At 39.4% G+C, this 20,930-nt stretch overlaps 1 pseudogene across 1 annotated transcript in view; it reads left to right on the top strand.

Annotated features, from left to right (window-relative positions):
- Positions 1–4,362: 4,362 nt before the first annotated feature.
- LOC308499313 (patched domain-containing protein 3-like) overlaps positions 4,363–20,930 on the top strand; it is a 32,690-nt pseudogene continuing 16,122 nt past the window's right edge. The window contains exons 1-3 of the transcript in view: positions 4,363–4,565; positions 11,183–11,667; positions 11,964–12,584. The product of the transcript in view is annotated as a patched domain-containing protein 3-like (transcript). The remainder of the gene's footprint in view (positions 4,566–11,182; positions 11,668–11,963; positions 12,585–20,930) is intronic.

The raw sequence follows: 20,930 nt of genomic DNA, 5'->3' as shown, positions 1-20,930 counted from the left end.
ATGAGTTAACTATAGTTTCTAAGAACAAACCTATCTCCTATTAAAATTATTAGCTTTAGTTCTAATCTCTCAGTATTTATTCTAGTAAAATGAACTAATTCTTGGTGGTAGTTAAAAAAAAATCACGTTACCAATAGCCTTTTTTATGTGCAGGTGAGCAATCTAGTACTAATAAGGAATCCATGGAAAAAGGAACTCCAGGATGGTATCAAAAACAAAGAGCAAAAAAACCAACCAACCAAACAAAATTTGTTTCTGTAAAATTCAGTAAATATTTTGTGCAAGAAAATTTCAAGAAAATAAATTAAGCTCATTTATCTGTGTCCAAACAACATCCTACTAAACCATGTGGGCACTGGCTTTTCTGAACATTCATCAAATAGAGTTACAAAGTGGGATTTCTACAAGAAATGTCTTTTTTTCTCATTTTTCTAAATATATCCCTGGACACATTGATCATCTTTAAGTATACGTTCTTTAGCTTTAGTTTTTTGTTTTTGTTTTTAACATTAATCAGAATAGGTATAAGTTACATGTGGTATTATACCACTCACTACCTTCTATTATATCCTCCCTTTACCTATGCTCTAGTTTTCTCTTCTTTCTCCCTTCTCCTGCCTGTCTGGGTCTTAAGTGGTACCAAGGGTACTGCATTGTATAGCCTGTAATTCTCAGAGTTGCAGAGGTTGCCACTCTAAACTGTGTGTCAGTGTGTGTGTGTGTGTGTGTGTGTGTGTGTGTGTGTGTGTGTGTTCTTGTTTCATTTTGAAAAACGATTTAAGAAGGCTTATAAATACATGTAGAGAACAAAATTAAATATTTTAGGAAACCAGTCCAGTGATAAAGGAAAAGTTATGGTAGGAAAAATAGGATGAAGCTACAGGTAAGGTTAGTATTCCAACACAAGCCATAGGTCCTACACTTGGATAAGAGATGGGGTATCAAATTAGCCCCTGAGATACCAAGCAGCCACCACACGATAGAAAACATTTGGTTAAATGATTCAGGTTTTCTGAGATAAAAAACAAATCAGTTGCTTAAGAGAATCACAGCTATTCTGGACACCGAGACTCAGGAGAAATTTCTCCTTTGGGTCCTCACATAGATGAGAATAGCGTGTAATATAATAAACAATGTCCTCAACAACATCCCTACAGTAGAGTAACAAGTTTCCTGGGGCTAAGTGGCAACTTAGTTACAGCAATTATACAAGGGGCCGACCTCTAATAAAAGAGCAATTAATGTGTCATAGCAAAATGCTGAATATTTAAAAGCACATTTCATCTTCCCAAAACATGAAAACATGAGTCTGGATTGGCCAAAGCAAACCCTTTGAGAAAATAATTAAGCGTAATGAATCCCTTAATGAAAACTTACTTTCAGAGTATAATTCAACAGGAGCTTTACTGAATTAAACTATCTTTAAAAAAACCAGTAGTGCAGCTTTGGCAGGCCCACGTGCTAAAGGTCAAGGGACGTAGGCAGTAGTTATATGATATATATACATACATACATATTAATATGTGTACATAATTTTTTTTTAAGTACATCCTTTGTATCCCAGTGTGAGTAGATAGGTCATGTTTTCAAAGCGCTTTATCAGTAGCCATGTTGGAGCTTACAAAGCTTACTTTCTGCAGGCAGTTAGGAGTTGGTGCTACCCACTGTGGGGAAGAGAGGCCATGCAGTAACCCGAATCTTTCGCACCCCAGGCATTATGCCTCCCTTACCCCCACCAAAGACGTTGTAAATGTGTGGGGCCATTTAGTGCCCCAGGACCAAGGATGGTAAGCCTCCTACAACACAATCCCAAACAAGGAATCGTGCTGAGCAAATTGAGAAATACTGTGACACCACGCAGAACTACATTAACGGGTAGTCACAAAGGGACACTGAGGGTTGTTTGAAAGTGAAAGCTGAATGATTGTTCTCAAATCTCTCTGTAAAGAATGTTTGTCAAAAGCTAACACATTTTGCAACCCCCATCCATCGCGCCAAACGTGAACTTGCGGTTACCCACTACCACAGGGGTCACTGTGCCTTTGGGTGAGGATGCCAGAGCTGGGGCTTCAGAGCCTCAGAAAACGTAACCGGCACACGCCACTCACTCCCTACAGACTTACACCGGGATGAGTGGGCCGCGCTGGGTCTGGGCTTGTTTTGCCCGTTGGTCTGTTTGGTGAAGAGGGCAGTGAAATGTGGGAGAGCAGGCACCCTGATTTCGCGTCAAAGTTCAGGAGAGGCAGGTGATGGATCCTCCAGTCCCTGGACACACTGGCGTTGGCTGGCTTTTGCCACACTCACGGGTCTCCCACTCCGATGGCCCTCTGCCTGCCTCGACACTTGGGGAACCCTCCTAAATGCCTCCGGGGAACCGGGGAGGGGGAGACTCGCCCCACCTTCTCCTTTCCAGCTCCATCCTAAAGAACTTCCTTGCTGGTGGTTCCTAGGAGCCCGGCGCCCCGCAGGCCCTTTATACCACCGAGGACGTCAGTCCCAGCCAATAGGGAGCCGGAAGGGACAAAGGCCGGAATTCTGTATGAAATGAAACTCATCTGTGCTCAATCGCTTCAGGATTGTCTTGGCAGAGTTGATCTGGCCTTGAGGTGATGTGATGGCATTCTGCCTGTCCCCTAAGGTCGTTCTAGAAGAAATCTGGGTGGTCAACAAGCTCTATGCCATCATTTTACGTTTGGGAGAACGAATGACTAGAGAGCAGAAAGTTCCTCTGAAGTCAGCGGCAGGATCTTTGTAGTGATTCTACCTAGTGATCTGGTTGGTTTCTGTGTTTGCCCAAAGTCCAGACTGCAGCGGCTTAATAAGCAGGAGTCAGAGCACGGTGCCCTATTTCTGTTCCCCATGCTTGTGCGGGTTCCCTTATTTAGTCCTTGGTCTCCTCCACAGCAGTGGGGTCACTGGACTTCCTTGTCAGGCCCAGTGCTGGGATCTGACCTGTGTTTAACCCCCAGTGTGAGTACTCTCAGTATATTCCAACTATTATCTTGTGAGGGACAACTAATCTGACTCTTCTACAGATGTGGAGACTGAGGCAGACAAAATAAGCTATGCCCAAAGTCACACAGATATGAAGGGGTAGGATTTAGGAAAATTGCATTGTGACCAAGAGCTCTGCCACTTCCTAATTGTGTGGCCTTGGGCAAGTTACTTAATCTCCTTCTGTCCCCATTTGTTCATCTGTAAAATGGAGTAATAATAGCACCCTCCTTAAAAGGATGTGGTGAGGGTTATTAATGCTTGTAAAGTGCTTGGAAGAACGCCTGGCACATAGTATGTGCTCAATAAATGTCAGCCTGACACAAAACAAACAAAGCAACATATGGTATGGTTCTGCCCACTTCTAACATTGCTAGTCTGCCTGCTAGCCCCTGCTGCCTCCAAAGGAATCAGGCAATTGAATTCATACTAAGAAACCCAAGCAAGATTCAGTATTGCAAGGCATTAAAAAGGATGGCCTAGTTAGAAAGTACAGTCATTCCCACATACACACACAGCTATTTTTAATAGCTGGTAAGAGCCAGAGAAAATCCAGTTACATTTAAATCAATCTATTAAAAAGAAAGGGACAGAAGAAAGGTAGGAATGTTGGAGAGACACAGAACCAAATTACAGTTGGATAATAGAATTAAGGGTCTGTTGAAGGAACTGGGAGAAATAGCAAAGGGATAGGGACCAGCGACTGTTCACAGCTCTGCAATGATTTGATTCTTCCTCAGCCCTTCGACTCCAAAGAGCAGTTGGGAAGAGCCGGAACTCTATTTGGCAAATCATATTTTTGCAGAGAAATGAACCATATGTAGCCTCTGGAACAAAAGGGTTATGTTTGGGTTAAACAGATGCTCTGGTTCAGGATGACAGCCAGGGGCAAAGATATCACTATCCTGGGAGGAGGAAGGTGAAAGCTGGTTTTTTTTTTTTTTTTTTTTTTTGGTTGGCAAAGATACAGCCTAACTTCATAATTTTCTGTTTCCTAAGAAATTTTGTCTTTGCTCTCAAAGAAATATCTCATTATTAAGTAGAATTTCCGCCTTGAATACAAGCACGTAAAAAAAAAAAATCATACATTTTTAACTTTATTTTCTATTTGGGCGGGAGGGGTGGTGAAAGGGAGGTGAGGCTGTTAACCCAGCAAGAATCTCTACGGCTGTGTCTGTTATTGGTGGGTTCTGAAATAACACGCATTTCTATGTATTTGTGGAAAAATGTCCTTAACTAGGCCACATAAAGAGCCAGTGTATCTGTAAATAAATTAAGGAGGTTGCAAGGCACGGGCTGTTGCCCCTCTGTCTGTGCCGCACAGCTGTAGTCTTTGTGCCTGGCCGGACTTACTCCACAGTGGCTGAGATGGCCCCCAGGGGAGGGCAGGGACAGACTCCTGCCAAGGGTGGGCTTCTCCGCAGCTGGAGGCTGGCCAGGCTGGTCCAGGAGCCTCTGGTCCCTGACTCGGCTAGTGTAGGTGACGAGGCATCGGTCATTTCGTGGGAGCCAGCGACATGTTGCCCAGGTTCAGGCTGCGCTGGGTTAACAGATGTTGGTATTGTGATGGGGTAGGGAGGACGCAGGGACAGCACAAAAAAACACAAAAAAACAGCAAGAACAACAAAATAAACTTGACTATGTAAGATAATGGAGCAAAGGTGGGCAGGGGAGGCATAGAAATAAGGGGAACTTTTTCCAGAGTTTGGGAGCCCAGTCCTTCCATTCCACCTACTCAAAGATGAAGCAGATGCTAAATGAGATACCTCTTGAGAGTTGGAGTCTAAAGGCAGACCCAAAAACCTAAGACGTGATTCACGTTCATTAGAGATATGAATTGCTTCTAAAATTAGGTTTCCATTTTCCCTAAATAGCCCTACAAGTCTTTGACAGCTGGAATTTCACTGATTTCAGGGTAGTTTAGCAATGGGAATTAGGTGCACTCACCTCTCGATCTGCTCATCGCACACACGACCAGTTTCCTCCTGAGTGCCTGTACTTCCTGGAACAAATTAGAGTTGAAATATATATTCTCATTTTACAGCATCAAGTTGGTGAATCCATATCTCTGCCATAGCAATATACAAATGCAATGGAAGGTTTGAAGATTTGGGTTGTTCGAAGTCATTTGATTGCCTAAATTCCTTCACCCAAAAAAGCAGATCAATAAACCTCTTCCAAATTTAGTCATCTATCTACATTAAATAAACAAAAAAATTTCAACTTTTTTCCAAATAAATAGGTCCAAACAAGCATGCAGAAAATTCAGTCTTAATCACATCCTCTGTTAAACCTGCAATGAAACAGGTAGTTTTCTTTGATATCTCATGTGTCTTAACCAATCCTTGACTGTTTCTTTCCTCACTGAGGAAACAGGTTAAAGAAAGGGGAAATAGAAGCTATTGTTTTTTCCTATTGGGTGAAGAGTGAGTTTTGATGGGTCCACGATTCCTTAATGAGAATAACAGTAGCAGGATTCACTCAGCCTGGTTATGAATTCCTGCTCTGCCACTGACTAGCTCACTACCCTTGGAGGGATTACATAATTTGCACATGCCCCAATCGCCATACCGTAACGTGCGGTAACAGTGCTATTTAACTTAGAGAACTGTTATGAAGGTAAACGAATTAATCCTGCATAAATACTTTATGCCTGATACTTAATAAGAACCCAGTAATATTAGGTGTTCCCAGTTGTCTCTTAGATTTTTGATAAATACTTCTTTTTCACAACAATGCACTAACAGAATTGTGCCTATTTCTTGCTTAACTGGACCCTTTGTTGTCGGAGCCTGCCGACGAGACGAACAGTCCCTGGAAGGGGGAGCGGGAATGAAAAAAGAGACACACACACATATGATGATGCTGCAGGTCTCCAGTGATGCTGGAGGTCTCCAGTGATGCTGGAGCAATGATTTAATCACCTTCACCAATATATATACCCTATGGGTACGTGCAGTTTAACAATAACATGGGTGCATTACCTCAAGCAAAATAAATTTTTAACTTTTACACAGAAACTACAGAATCATCACAAAGTTTCCTAGTCATAATTATTATAGAAAAGAGACTACCAAAATGTCATGATAGCCACCAGTTATCTGTGTCTGGGAAACTGGCCAGTTCCATCTCATTCCTTAGCAACTTGTAAACATTCTCAAGGTCCTTTACCTTAGAAGCTGAGACAAGTTAACTATATACTAGCCAGCTCACAAGGTTTCTGAGAAACAAGAAATCATGGCTCCCCACACTTTGTAGAAAAACTTATTTTTTTATGCAATCTCTTAGTAAGAAATTGAAGTGGTGAAATTGAAGTATAAATCTAATAAACATAAAATCAATGCCAATAAATCTTGGTGGAGTATTGACTTGCTTCAGTTGATTTTACACCTGCATTTTATGAAGTCCATTTTATTTTTGTTAAGCGTTCAATTACACTGTACTACTACAGGCTGCGAGCTGTGTCATAACTAGAAATAGCACTAAATCTGAATAAGAAAGCTGCCACGATGACTGTCAAAACATTTCCTTTTTGTCTGAGTTTCTGCATCTTTGGAAGAAAAGGAAAGAAAACTTTGAGGAGTATACTGGAGTATACTGTATTCTTTGGCATGAAATATAGGATACAAAAATGCAAGGAAAGCAGGCAGTCCAATATGCCAATGCAATTCTAGCTGTGGTCACTCTACAAACTCAACATATACTGTGGATATACATTTACTGAGTGAGTAGTTGGCCCCTAATGGATGGAGAAAACATTAATGGGGGCAATATACTTTCAAGAAGCTAATTCTCAGTTTTAATTTGAATATATTGAGCCCAGAGGACTTTCATTTGTTTTCTTTGTTGAGGGTTTTTTTTCCCTCCTTTATTTCCTTTTTTTTGGAGGGGGCTCTATTACATATGATTTAGCACTTACATGATTTAAACTAATTAATGACTTTATAAATGGATGGATGGATGGAGGGATGGATGGATGAATGGATGGATGGATGGATGGATGGTAGAATGACTAGTAGGATGGATGGATAAATGATCGGATGGGGAGGTAGATAATGGATGAATGTATATATTTATAAAAGTGTGTTTGCTCCAAATGTTCTACAAGGCAATTACCAGACACCTGAAATACAGTAGGCACTCAATAAAATATCTTGAATAACTGAATATTATAGTTCCCTTTATCCTCCCAGACCCCCAGCATTTCCTTGCTGTAATTGGCACTTATTTAATTGCTAATAAAGGAAGAAAAGAAGGGGACCAGAGAGCTTTCAACAGTCAAACAAGGATAGGAAATGCTGTGTCTTGTTCCGATGTTAGTTAATCACAATGGAAATGCTCTGAAGATTCCCCAGTAAAGTTACATGTTCAACTTTATTGTTGAGTCGGTTTTTCCCTACTTAATGATATTATAGAACACTCACTTTTTTGGTATAGCATCCATTAACACCTTGGAACAACTGTTTAGAGTGGGCATTTTTGAGGACATGCTGCCTTAATAAAATACAGTGGTTCTTCTTCATGGTGGGAATTTCGAACATCATGGAAAGGCAAAAGAGGTACTAGACACAGCTGAGGCTTTTTGTCATTTCTAAAATCATACTAAACTTCACAAAAAAATGAAACTTGCCAGCAAAAATGTTCAGCTTCTTTTTCTCCCTAATCATTCTCCTTGCAGTGATAACATCAAGAGCTTTCAGGTTTTGTTTTAACGGATGCATTCTTCCATGCAAGTAGCATGCTGGCATTTTTCTCCTCTTCACATTTCCACATGAAAACATATCTGGCCCAGAACCTCAGCGGCGGGCCATTTTCTAGGACTTGATGCTCTAAGTGTGGTCGACAAACCAGCAGCCTCTGCGCCATCTGGGAGCTTGGGAACAGTGCTGGGTCTCATGCCCCACCCAGATCTCCTGAATCAGGGTCTGTGTTTTAAGGAGATGTTTGTGTGTACATTAAAGTGTAGAAACACCAACCCAGGGTACCCAGCTAATTTAAAAACGTGCCTCTTCCTCCTGACCATCACTTTCTAATTCTGCTGCAACCACCATGCACTGCGGAGAGTTACTGGGCACATATTGCTCTCACCCCTTTTAATCTCTGGCCCATGCATGGTCGTAATCCCATTCTCCAACTTCTTTTAAGCATAGTTGAAATTACTATCACTAAAACAAAACATACCAACTACAGAGGCAAAGCAAAGGTACATAAAAAAAACGATTAAACCATGGAAGGCATGATGCAGTTTCCTGCTCGTGCCACAACCCATGACCTTCTCTTGGGTTCTAGATTTGCAAGCCTTGATCTATTCCTAATTCTGCGTAGGACACTTGCCTTCCAGTCCCACATGGTGGTGTAGCAGCTCAGGCTCCCTTTGTGTCCTGGCCACCTCTTTGGTCCTGGCTTTCTAGTCCTGTTGCCTCCTGGAGAAAACCTTCTCCCAGTTCACTGGCACACCCCTTTACCCACTTGCCTGAGATAGGGAAACAGGCCTGAGATACCTTGATAACTCTGTGGTCAAGAGCCAGGGTAGGACCCCAGATGGGAGACTTTATCTACTTTACAATTTCTTGTCTCTTTTCCAGAGTATTCCTATCAGGTATTCCCTCCTCACTGCTTCCCTTTAAAGAGACTCTGCTCCAGCCCAGCTTACAAGGGCAGTGCAGTGACGTCACTGTGTCAGGCCCCCCAGCCTAATCATAGCATAACACAAGGCAGCACTTTCAAGAATCATATGCATTTGCAACATGGGGTCATTTCTCAATAACTTCTGAGCTAAGGGTCATTAGCATGAGGGGAAAGACTACTTGGGGATGGAAGCCACTCAGTTATAAAGCAGCAACTAATGGCTTTTCATCGAGTACTCTCACTAAGGCACTATCCAGAAGTAGTTAAACGCAGAGATCAGGAGACCTCTTGTTTTGACACTTACAAGCTATAAGACCTTGGACAAGTTACTAAACCTTTCTGTGTCATGATTTACCTATCCGTTAAAGATGGACAAGAGTAATTTCTGTCTCTTAGAGCCAGGGTTAGCTATAAAATTTGCAGGTCCTAGTACTAATTGAAAATGCTGGATTCCGTATTAAAAAGTTATTGGGAATTTCAAGATAGCCATTCTGAGCTCAGGGCCCTGGACAATCATAAAGCTCTTCCTCCTTGAGCTGTTAAGGTAATTGCTTTGCCTAGGACATGGTAAGAATTCAATAAATTCCAGTCATTAATAAAGTATATATTGAGAAGTAGATATTATTTATCCTATTTTACAAATTAAAGAACTGAGAATCTGGAAAGTACAAGATCAGACAGCTGAGTGGCTAAGCCCTGACTCTACATGTGTCTACTCCCAATGCAAAAGAACAGAAATCCCAGACAGAAGGAGCACAAGAGAGGGGAAATGGACTTGTCCCTGGCCTACTGGGGACGCTGAGAGCCAGGTCCCAGGAATCCACCCACTATCCTCATTGAGGATAAATGAGGTCAGGAAATGAGGTCAGGAAAGAGAGAGATGCATATCTTATTTGTGTGGCACCTGGGGACATTCACAAGGTCAGAGTCTTTGACTCAGGTTGGGCTACTTGAGAGATCACAGTAGAACTTTTCGCTTATTGTGATCAGAAATTTAAGAATGAGCTCCATTTCTCAGGCCTGTAGTTCTAGAGCTAGAATGACTTTAGAAGTAACTTGTCAGAGAGCACCTAACTAGTAAGCGGACGAGTTGGATTTTGAACCCATGTAGGACTCACTGACTCCAAACCTGATTTCATGGAAGTTTATTATTAAGAAATATATCCTAACTGGAGAAGAACATGTTTATATCCATGTTAGGACCATGTTATTCTGTTTTAGAAACATGTTCTGTTCTGGTTGAATGGGTTTTAAGAGTCATGTTTTGCAAGCCCCAAATTGTAACTGAAAGCTGATTGTAAAAAAACTAGTGAGAGTTATTGCTGGGATAAAACAGCGGGGACGGGGAAGCATTCCAGTGTCAATCTTTTTATAGCTTTTAAATTAGCAGTGACTTCAAAAGCCTTTGAATTAGCTGGCAGGAAATGTCTGCCCTTGGGAAACAATCACTAGAGGGTATTTTCAGCAGGCATGTGCTTTAAAAATGTTCCTCCTATTTAGGCTTTGGCACTGAGAAAGGTTGGAAAAGAGGGAGAGGAACCTTAGCAGGAAGCTTCTCGCTGACACGGATGGCCAGGAAGACCCAATTAGTCTGTTCCTCTCAGTAGCAAAAGCATACGCAGAGGGAATAAATTATTTGAGGCAGTAGCCAAGACTGCTGACAGCTTTAGAGATCACACGTGAGGTCCTTGCATGTCAACCTGACTGGAAGACCCTGAGAGGTTCTAACCCCAGAGGCCAGGTGGATTCCAACCTGAGAATAGAGCTAAGTTAAATTACATGGTGGTTCATAACTCCTGAAAAATAAATGTCAAGATATTTTAAAATGGGAGACCTTGCAAGTCATTTACCCCAATGTTTCCCAAACTTTAGAAACTTTCATTCCACCTTCATGATTTTTGCTATATTTGCATGCCATCCATGTAAGCGATTACCTCATTTTGAATCATGTGGTGATTACATACTGTCTGTACTATTTTTGCATAATGTGTTTTTAAATCAACTTTGAAAATTTCAATATATTGAAAAATAAAATCTTCAATTAGATAGTGCCTTCCATAAAAATTGTATAAAGTAAAATAAAACAAAGTTGTGTAATTATTCATAGATACCATGTCAGACAAAAAAAGCTGAGCCATTGGCCTGCCCTCTTCTTTATTAAAAATAAAGAGCAGCCTCAGATTGTAGCTCTTTCTTAGATGAACTAGAAGGATTCTGAACAAACTCCTTACGTCACATGAAATAATCAAATTCAAGAAAATATATAAAATATTATAAATAAATCATGGAAGATTATAGCTAAAAGTCAAGGATAAATCAATAATAACTGAAAACTTTCTTGGGATGAAACCCTTACATTATAACATAGTAAGTCTACTATTAGGTTTTAATGCTTTTACGTTTCATATACATTTGAACCTAAATGCTCTTAACTATAATAATTTCCCCTTAACAATGTAAGCTTGCCATCTAGTGGAAAAAGTACCTACTGCCTTTCCAATCTATCACTTCAGAAGGAAAAAAATCCTATTTTTGCTATTGTGTTTTTCTGAGTTTTCAGAAATGGATTACAGCAAAGAAAGAGCATTTCTGATGCTCTAGGAGACTACTACGGCCCTTTTCTCACAAGCACTGAGTCCAAGATTTTTGTAGTGCTTCTGTACATTTCATACCTCCTAAGTAGTATACTTGTAAATGATTTCCAAATATAGGAAGGCTTAGACCTTTGATATTTGGCAAGAGACGATTCCTACATTACACAATATTTTAATATAGATGAAGGGTTTTTTTTTCCAGATTATGGTCTAGGGTTATGGTTATCGGTACTTAAACTCTTGACTGCTGGGATAAAGATGCTAGACAAATTGGAAAAACGTCTGGCAGAGTTTGAAAACAATGAGTATGTAGATAAAAATCTTACCGAGTTTTGGTTACGAGAATATGTGCAATACATGGAAGATACCAGAGAAGATGTACACGACAAGAATGCTTCTATAAACGCTATTTCCACTTTTTATGGATTTTCCACTTTTTATGTATTATATTAATATTTCACTGATAAAAGTGAACTGGCATCTTAAAATGCTTAACCATAGAGCTGGGAGGACTATGGGTGGAGCTGGGCCCCTTGTTAATTCTCTAGTCCTGACTTCCTGTTAAACTTTGTGGTAACTTCCCGGGGGAGGGGCTGCTAATAAATAGAATAGTCATCTTGGAATTGGGGCTGCTTCTTCACGTGGGCGCTGGTTGGAGTGCCAGTCTTGAGGTGACTTCACTTCTTTTTCTTTTCCTGAATAAACTGTTCTTTTGGTGGATTTTTCTGGAGAGTTATTTTTTGCCAGTCGACATCATCATCACATAAAATCATTTCTTCCCAGGCTTTCATTCAGACCATGGGTGTTTCTTCTTCATCCAATAAGAAGATAGCATTATTCCAGTTACGAGGTTGGCTGAAAAGTGTGAAATTCCCCTAATGGTGTGGAAACAGGCATTCATGTATTTTGAGCAGCATATTGCAATATTAGAAAACACTATTGGAAATGTCATTGTCACATCAACAGCTATGTTCATTGCTTCCTTGTTGCTAATTCCTCATCCACTGTGCTCCTTGTGAGCACCTTTTGCCATTGCTTCTGTGATTGTGGGAGTAACGTTTCATGGCATTCTGGAACGGCAATCTCGACTCCAGATCCATTATTAATCTTGCTGTTTTGTATAGGGTTTTCTTTCCATTTACCTGCACATATTTCCTATGCATTTGTTTCCAGTTCTAAGCCCTCAGTAAACCAAAAAAACAACGAAGGCATTGAATATGCTAGGTTACACAGTGTTACAAAGTGCAACTTCAACAGTAATGGGGGTGTGTTTTATCTACAGCTAAATCATGCATGTTCAGGACATTTTTTAAGATTATGTTTCTTGTTATGGTACTTGGGGCTGTTCATGAACTAACTTTTATTCCAGTATTCTTTTTTTTTTTGAAGGTTTGTTTGAATATCCTCTAGCCAATCAAAGATCAATTATAGAATTACTGATTGCCCCGATTCAAATGGATAAAAACGCATGATTAAGAATAGACTAATTGAAGGGAATCACTGCATAAATAATATAAATGTCTAATCGCTATGCTGTACACCTGAAACTAATGTGAAGTAATATTGAATGTCAACTGTAACTGAAAAAAATAAATAATTAAGAAAACAAACAGTCAATAATTAAAAACAAAGGCATGTTTCCTTGGCTTCAAATTCTCATTTTAAACTGTTATTTAAAATACCCTGAGAAAAATCAGTTTTACATTAAAATATATTTACTAAATTAGGAAGTGTTGTCATCTTTATTATTAATGAAGTGTTGACATCTTCATTATCTTTATTATGTCATCTTTATTATAATTTATACTTTATAATCAAGTATAAATTACAAGTTTCCGGTTATTTTCTCCTTCTATTTCATCATTAGAAATTTGTGCCTGGAATTCAAGTAGTTTATATGTTATACTATAAATGGAATATTTTCATTGTACTTCATATATGCATTATTATGTAAAAATTCAACTTACTTTGAGCTTTAGGACCTGTTCGATAAGTTTTGTCATATTGGAAATATTTTTGTCTTTATTTCTTCAAATGTTTTTCTGCTACATTGTCTCTCTGCTCTCCTTCTGGTGCTCCAATGACAAACAGGTTCTTGTTATTTTTAGTAGGTTTACAAAATGGCAATATTCTTCAAGTTTGCATTTTATCATTAATCAATTTGAATTTGTTGACACCTTCAAATGACTCTTCTTGTAGCCCACATTTTTTTGAAAAAATTCTCTTTCTGCCTATGGTGAAATTTCTGCTTAGGAAAATTTGTTATGTGGAGCTTATTAATTATGCTTTTATGTATGGAAATGTTTAAATATTTCAGTCCGAATACTTTGGACTGAAATTATTATCATTGTCCTTTTTGTTTCGTTGATGTTGTCATTTGTAGACAAATATTTTATAACACGAAACTCATCAAATAAGTTGTTTCTATTTCTGATTATCTTGAATGTTTTGCCAAACCAAATGGATATATGTTGCAAAATAATAGGCCTTTTCTATTTCATTCCTTTTCAATACAGAATGTAAATTCCCCCAAATGGAAGCTCATCTAAAAATTCTTCTCAAAAGTGAAGAAATTACAAAACACAATTACAACATTTCAAAATTAAACCAGGTATACTGCTTGAGCTCTCCTTGTTTGATCTGTTCATGTCCTTCCTCACTTTTGTAGTGACACATTCAATGGCTTCCTATTTACACACTTTATTTTCAATAATTCCAATTTGCTAAAGGCTTTAAAACTTTAAGCTTCCATGGTATACCCTTCATCGAACACTTTGATTAAAGATTCGCAAATGGTTTTGAACAGATTGCAACAAAAATGAACAGAAGAGTCATTCATAAACTAGTTCAATACTACTGCAGGGCACGGGATTGATTTTCAAAGTAATTCTTTAAAGAATTAAGCATTTGTAAAATTTGGCTGATGTCAGACAGCTTAGAGGAAAAAGTGTGTGCTGTCATGTTTGAATATCTTTTAAATCAACTTCAGCTTAATCACCAAATATTTATTGTCCACTTACTTTAGGTGTTCTATCAGCTCATTGCGCTCCTTTTTCATGTATTTCAGATGTAATCTTTGGTTCTCTATTCATATCAACAAATGATGCCTATTTTGCTTAGTGTAGGTCACTGATAAGGTTCCTATGCAGTCTTTAACTCTGTCTCCAGCAGTCAAAACCAGTTTTCAACTGTTGTCCTAGTATAACACCTGAATTAAAATTTGTCCTGGATGTCTTACTTGAAATGAAGTATTATTATTAGATTAAAATAAGCCTGGATTGGTTTGATATACCTCTGCTTTTTACTTGCAGATTGTGCCATAGTGATGTGGAGGACACAGGCGCACTGAACAAAATTCTCACTTGAACATGTGGTTAACCCTGAAAATCACCCACTGATAAACCACCTCCCTTCCAGATCCTTTACAGATGCTAGGTTGCTAATGATTCCCTTTCACTGGCAGTGGACAGAACACTCATTAAATAAAATGAAGTGTGCTCAGACATGAAATGTTGGGAACAGCTATCTCTTCATTGGATTCTTTATTGGTAAAGCCATGCCATCCACTTTCATAAATAAGCCCACGATTTTAGTGGTTTATCACTATGGCAGTGTATTTCTCATTCAAGTAACAGTCACTGTAGATGTTCCTGGAGATAATCGCTGAGTACTATCTTGCCTGTGGTGATTCAGAGACCCAAGTTCCTGCCAACTTATGCGGCCACAATTTAGATGGGCTCCTCTGTTGCCTGTGTCTAGGTGGTGAATGGGACAGACAACTTCTTAAAAATCTTGGCCTGTAGGTGACACATACCATTTCCTCATGTATTCTGTAGTTGATTACCAGTCACATGGCCACACATGCAAGTCAAAAGGACTAGAAAATGTAGTCCTTGATTGGGCTGCCATGTTTTAATTTCAATTTCATATTATGGAAAAGTAACACAATTTTTGACTGACTGCAAACACTCAATGTCATTGATTCCTAATCTCTTGTATTACACTAAAATGAATTTCAGATGGATCAATATTTAAACATAAAAATGTAGATAATTATAATCACAGAAAGGAAAAGTCTGTCTATCATGACATGAAATCCATAACTATAAATAGAACCAGAATTAGTTAATTCAACTAAAAACATAAGCTATGGCAAGCAGTGAAATGGGTGGGTTGGGGTGGGGGCTCAGGACTCAAAACATAGGCGAAAGCAATCATTTTAATACATAAATGGTTCCTATAAATCCAGAAAAAAATCCCAACAGTCCAAAAGGAAAACTGGCAAAAGATATAAGAAGATAGTTCACCCAAAGAGGAAATAGGCTGATTCTAAGAAACAAATTAAAAATAAAACCAAAATAATACATCAATGGAACAAATCAAACATTTGACTGACATTCTGGGAAAGGCTGTGGCAAAACAGAACCTTATATACTGCTTATGAAGGTGTCAATTGATACAACTTCTGGAGTTATTAATTTATCAATAGTTCTAGAAATTTAAAAAGGGGATATCCTTTGGCCAAGTAAATCTCCTAAAAAATTATCTCTCGCAGCTACAGTTCTTCTCTAAATAAGAGACATTCGTTCACTGAGCACTGTTTATAACAGCACAAGTCTCTCTGTACAACACACAGATTTATCAATAAAGTTATGGCTCATTAATCTCTGTTTCACCCATGCTCTGGAAAATTATAGAGCAGTTCAAAAGAATTAGATAAATTTACATGCACTAATATGTTAAGATCCTTAGATGTATTAGGTAAAAAATGTAATTTATATGCATAAACAATACAAAAATATAAAAAATATGTATTTGCATATTTTTTATATGCCTGCAAATGCATAGGAAAGGGTTTATAAGAACACACACCCACTTTTTAACACTTCCTTTAAGAGGACAAATAAGATAGAAGGAAGGTTTAGGTTTGAGTTTCGGATTTTTCTTTTTCACATTTTCATTCTATATAATTACTTTTAACTTTTTATAAGAAGAATGCATGTTGAAGTCGAATGGGGCTAAAATGTAAAATAAAACAAAACCCTGCTGCCCTTGTGCATTATTAATCCAAAGAAATTAAAGTCCCAAATCCCAATTTAAAGTTGAAAACCATTCTCCCTGACTTCTCATTCTGCCCAGTTCCAATCAGATGAGTTGCCCATGTCTGCACGTTTTTAGCAGCTGCAGCCGGGACATCAGGTGCAGCTCAGGACATCAAAGTTGTGTGTTCACTGCTAAGCAGCTCAGGAGCCTCATTTTTAAGGATTCAAACAAGTTTTTTTTTTTTTTTTTTATTAATTTTATTGGGGTGACAATTGTTAGTAAATTTACATAGATTTCAGGTGTACAATTCTGTATTACATCGTCTATAAATCCCATTGTGTGTTCACCACCCAGAGTCAGTTCTCCTTCCATCACCATATATTTGATCCCCTTTACCCTCATCACCCACCCCCCACCCCCTTACCCTCTGGTAACCACTAAATTATTGTCTGTGTCTATGAGTCTTTGTTTCTCATTTGTTTGTCTTCTTCTTTTGATTCAAAACAATTACATGGCAATTGTTTCCCACACTCACAACATTTTAGTAAATAAACCAATCTCCAACCAATCCCCAACTCCTAGTACTTTATCTGAAACATAATTATGTTCCAAAACCCAGTACTTGGTGTAGTCAAAGGCCATCATAGAGACTCAGAGGTACCAAAAAAAAAAAAAAGGTTTCAACTTTACTAGTATGCGGGTCAAGCCATGATGCTTGTTTGGGGTCTATGATCATGACCCTGAAAACCATTAGGATTGCACACCAATGTTCATAGCACCCTCATGCGTAATAGCCCCCTCATGAAAACAACTCTTGTCCATCAACTGATGAGTGGGTAGACAAATGCTACATATCCATACAAGGGAATATTATTCAGCTCTAAAATGTAATGTGTAACGCTACACACTACAATGTGGATGAAACTTGGAACCATAATGCTAAGTGAAATAAGCCAGTCACAAAAACCACACACTGTATGATTCCATGTATGTAAAATGTCCAGAACAGGCAAACGCGTAGAGACAAAAAGTAGATTAGGGGTTGCCAGGATATCGGGGAGGGGAGAATTGAGACTGACTGCTAACAGGTACAAGGTTTCTGTTTGGTGTGATGGAAATATTGTGGAATTAGATACTGGAGATAGTTTTACGACATAGTGAATACACGAAAAATCACTGAATTGCACACTTTTAAAAAGCGAATGTTATGTTATATCTCAATTTTTAACAAGTAATTAGGAGAAACCTTCCATAAGAGGTTCAGTTTGACACTATGCGATTTATCATATATGTGGAAGCGGGATGTGGTAGGGGCCGGAATTCACTCATCTTCTTTCCCAGGGATTGTCATTTAAGATAGTCCTGCTTTGTCGTTTTAAAATTTGCAATGGAAGCAGTCTCAGGTATCAGGGCCTGACTGAGAAGTTCTTCCCATTCAGCATTGTCAGTCGCACCGTTTTGACTTCCCCACTGAGTGCCCTCTTTTGGTGTGGACTCCACCTTGTGACATAGCCGCCATTCTTCCCAAGGACCAGTATTTCTGGTCCTGAGCCACAATGGCTGCTGCCATTTATTATGGAACTGTTTGGTGCTGGGAAACCTGGTTCCCAGAGAAGTATACCAGTATGCTGCCCACTTCGTCCCTAGAACTGTTTCAGCTGGAGAAATCCAGAAGTTCTGAAATGAAGTTGCTTTTCATGAAGTACACACAGAGTGGTCTGCTGTGTCTTTACTACTCAGGAGAGGTGTTTCCTCTGGGTTAGGATGTTACTGGTTCTGTATATCACTTCCATCTGCTACATCCTTTCTGTTATATGTCTTTATTGTTTTAATTTTCTTTACCAGTAGTTTCAGGAGGACTTAGCTGATTAATTTACCCCACATATTTCTTTCCTTCTCTACCAGGTAGGGCCATTCTATTTGCCAGATCTGAGTACTTGCTTTTTTTTTTCATTGTTTTTTGTCTGGACATGTTTCTAATATATTCCTCTAGATTTCATTTTATTCAGTTTTCCGTAGTGTGATATGAGAAAACAGCAAGCTTGGGGTCTGCCAAAAACACCTGCTGTCATGCAGGATGTCTAGTCCCACTCCCCGCACAAGAACGCAGGATATGGTGAGGCCAAAAAGGAACACCCATGGAGCCATAGGTAGGGGAGTAATACCACTATGTTCTCGCTGGCGGCTGGGTTGGAGACACAGGAAGCAGAAGCCACACGATCTGCAACCTGCCATCCACTTCTCCGTCAACCAACCAACCAACCAACGTAGCCACAGAAGTTATATCAGTGACTAATGGCTAACAGGTAACAGCCGATGGCCAACTAGTCACAGCTGATGGCCATCTACTAACCGAGCCAGCACCTTTCCACATGAGGCTGAGAGCCTGGAAACTGCTCTCTGGGACTCTGTCCCCACACCTGCTGTCCAAACATATTTTGTCCACATTCAACTATTGTGGGTTACATAATCCCTCCCAGATGACCCTTCCATTAGGCCCACCTCTATCACAAAATCATTCAATAGTATAGTATTTCCTTCTACCCTCCCTCCAATATAGCTCATCTTTTCTGTGCCTTCCTGCAAATCCTCACCATGATTTCTTGCACATGTTTTCCCAGGGTACAGCATACAAAAAGTGATCACCTCAAAAGTTACTCACTAATTTTTTCTGTTTTTACACTGATCTGACCCAACTTCCCCTCTCAAATCTGCCCCAATATTATGTAACCCAGTCAGACTGTTGTCCCAGTATTTGATTGGAGTGTCCTCCTTGTTCTCACCACCGAGTCTTTCTGCAGCTTTCAGACACACCCTCTCGGGTAAGGCTCACATCTTTTTGTTTGTTAATAAAATTCTACCACCCTTCTATGGTAAGAGTCACATTTTAGGTCTCAGACATCTAAAACCAAGATTAGAGTATATCTAAATTAACACATCCATAGCCAACTGGAAACTACAAAATGGGGAATGACTCTTTGTTTTTTTTTACTTTATTGGGGTGACAATTGTTAGTAAAATTACATAGATTTCAGGTGTACAATTCTATATTACATCATTTATAAATCCCATTGTGTGTTCACCACCCAGGGGGAATGACTCTTAAAAGCCTGTTTATAAACTATGTTTATCCATGGGTTGGCCCCTCCATAGAGTCCCCTCTTGCTTCTGAATTCAGTTCAAAACACCACCAAAAGGGAACAGCCGACCCACACCTGTACACACAATTTAAAGCTCACTTATACATTAGTTCTTAACCTCACACATGGAATTTATTGCACTGTCTGGCCTGCAGACCTGCTGAGAATTCAGACCGTAAAAGCAGCAAATAATTATCCCTGACTAAGATGCTCTTGTCATTAGAAGCAAATCCATGCCTCGGCTGCACTTGCTACTTAGGCCCTGATGGCCTACTATCCACAGAGACCCTGTGAAGCGTGTTAAATAGGAGTGCAGTTCAAAATAAACTGTCATTGTCCAAATTCTAAAGCCAGAGCCTGCTGGGCACTGTGACCTTATGCCAGTAGGTAAGACCAGCACGTGTCACAGCCTCTGGCTGCATAGCAACAACCCTTCCCTCCGGTCAGTGTGGCCATAATTCACAGTGGTCACCAACGTCAAAAATCACATTGCCTACGACGTAACGTGTTTGCCAGGGTCATGGGAGGTCAGCGAGAAACAGCAACTCTCCACAGTCACAATCACACGACACAAAATTGGCATTGCAAACTTCTAAGGGCGTGAACCCTCGTGCCTTGGCCCTACAAAAGCCTGTCTCTGCCTATTCTTTTGTTCCGATCCATGAACCAAACACAAAGAGTAAAATCTTAAAAGTAACCAGATTTGTCGGGGACAGGGGCAGGGAGTATAGTATGTTCGAAGGAGGAACAGTTGGAGAAACAATTGCTCATCAGTAATTATGGAAACCAGCGCAGCAGAATGTCATCTTCCATATCATCAAACAGTTACTACCAACCTAGAATTCTCTACGCAGTGAAAGTATGCGCCAGGGGTCAGAAGAAATAACATTTTTAAACAGAGATTCATTGCCAGGCAGTTGTCACTGATAAAAATTCTAAGGAATCAGTATATTAATAATAATCCTATTCAAACATAAGCTACACAGCTATGTGAAAATTGATGCCCTGTGGGGATTGCAGTAAGGAGTATGGGGATAATGGATTCATCCGGATTGCTAATAGGCTGCAGTTTAGGAACATCTAGGATGTACACATTGGCCACTGTTAATTCTATCTTATTTTAAATAATCAGTTAAGGGGAGAGCATGGCAGGAGGTGTTTCATTAAATCCAAATTCATTATTCAGGGAAATAAGAAGATGTTTCAAATAAGATTTGGATTATTTTTATTTAATTTACTTGAATTTTAAGTAAAAGAATCACTTACAGGGCTGTGTTCGGAGAATTCATCATTAGAGGCAGAAAATGCACAACCACCACTTGGGGTCTTCAATTCCCGCCTCTACAATTCTGCATCACAATGGCACTTACTTATCTCAGGACACAGACAACCCTTTGTTCACCAGATGGCAGTACATCTTTAGCTATCTCCTTATACAACAGCAAAAAGGCAAGAAATCCTCACATCCACACCAGAAATTATAGGTGCTTCTGCTAGAATAATATGCAGTGTTGAAAGACCATGTGTTTTG

Source organism: Rhinolophus hipposideros, assembly GCF_964194185.1.
Source record: "Rhinolophus hipposideros genome assembly, chromosome: 1".
NCBI lineage: Eukaryota > Metazoa > Chordata > Mammalia > Chiroptera > Rhinolophidae > Rhinolophus > Rhinolophus hipposideros.
The sequence above is the reverse complement of the archived record's forward strand: the minus strand, read 5'-3'. Positions and strand labels throughout refer to the sequence as shown.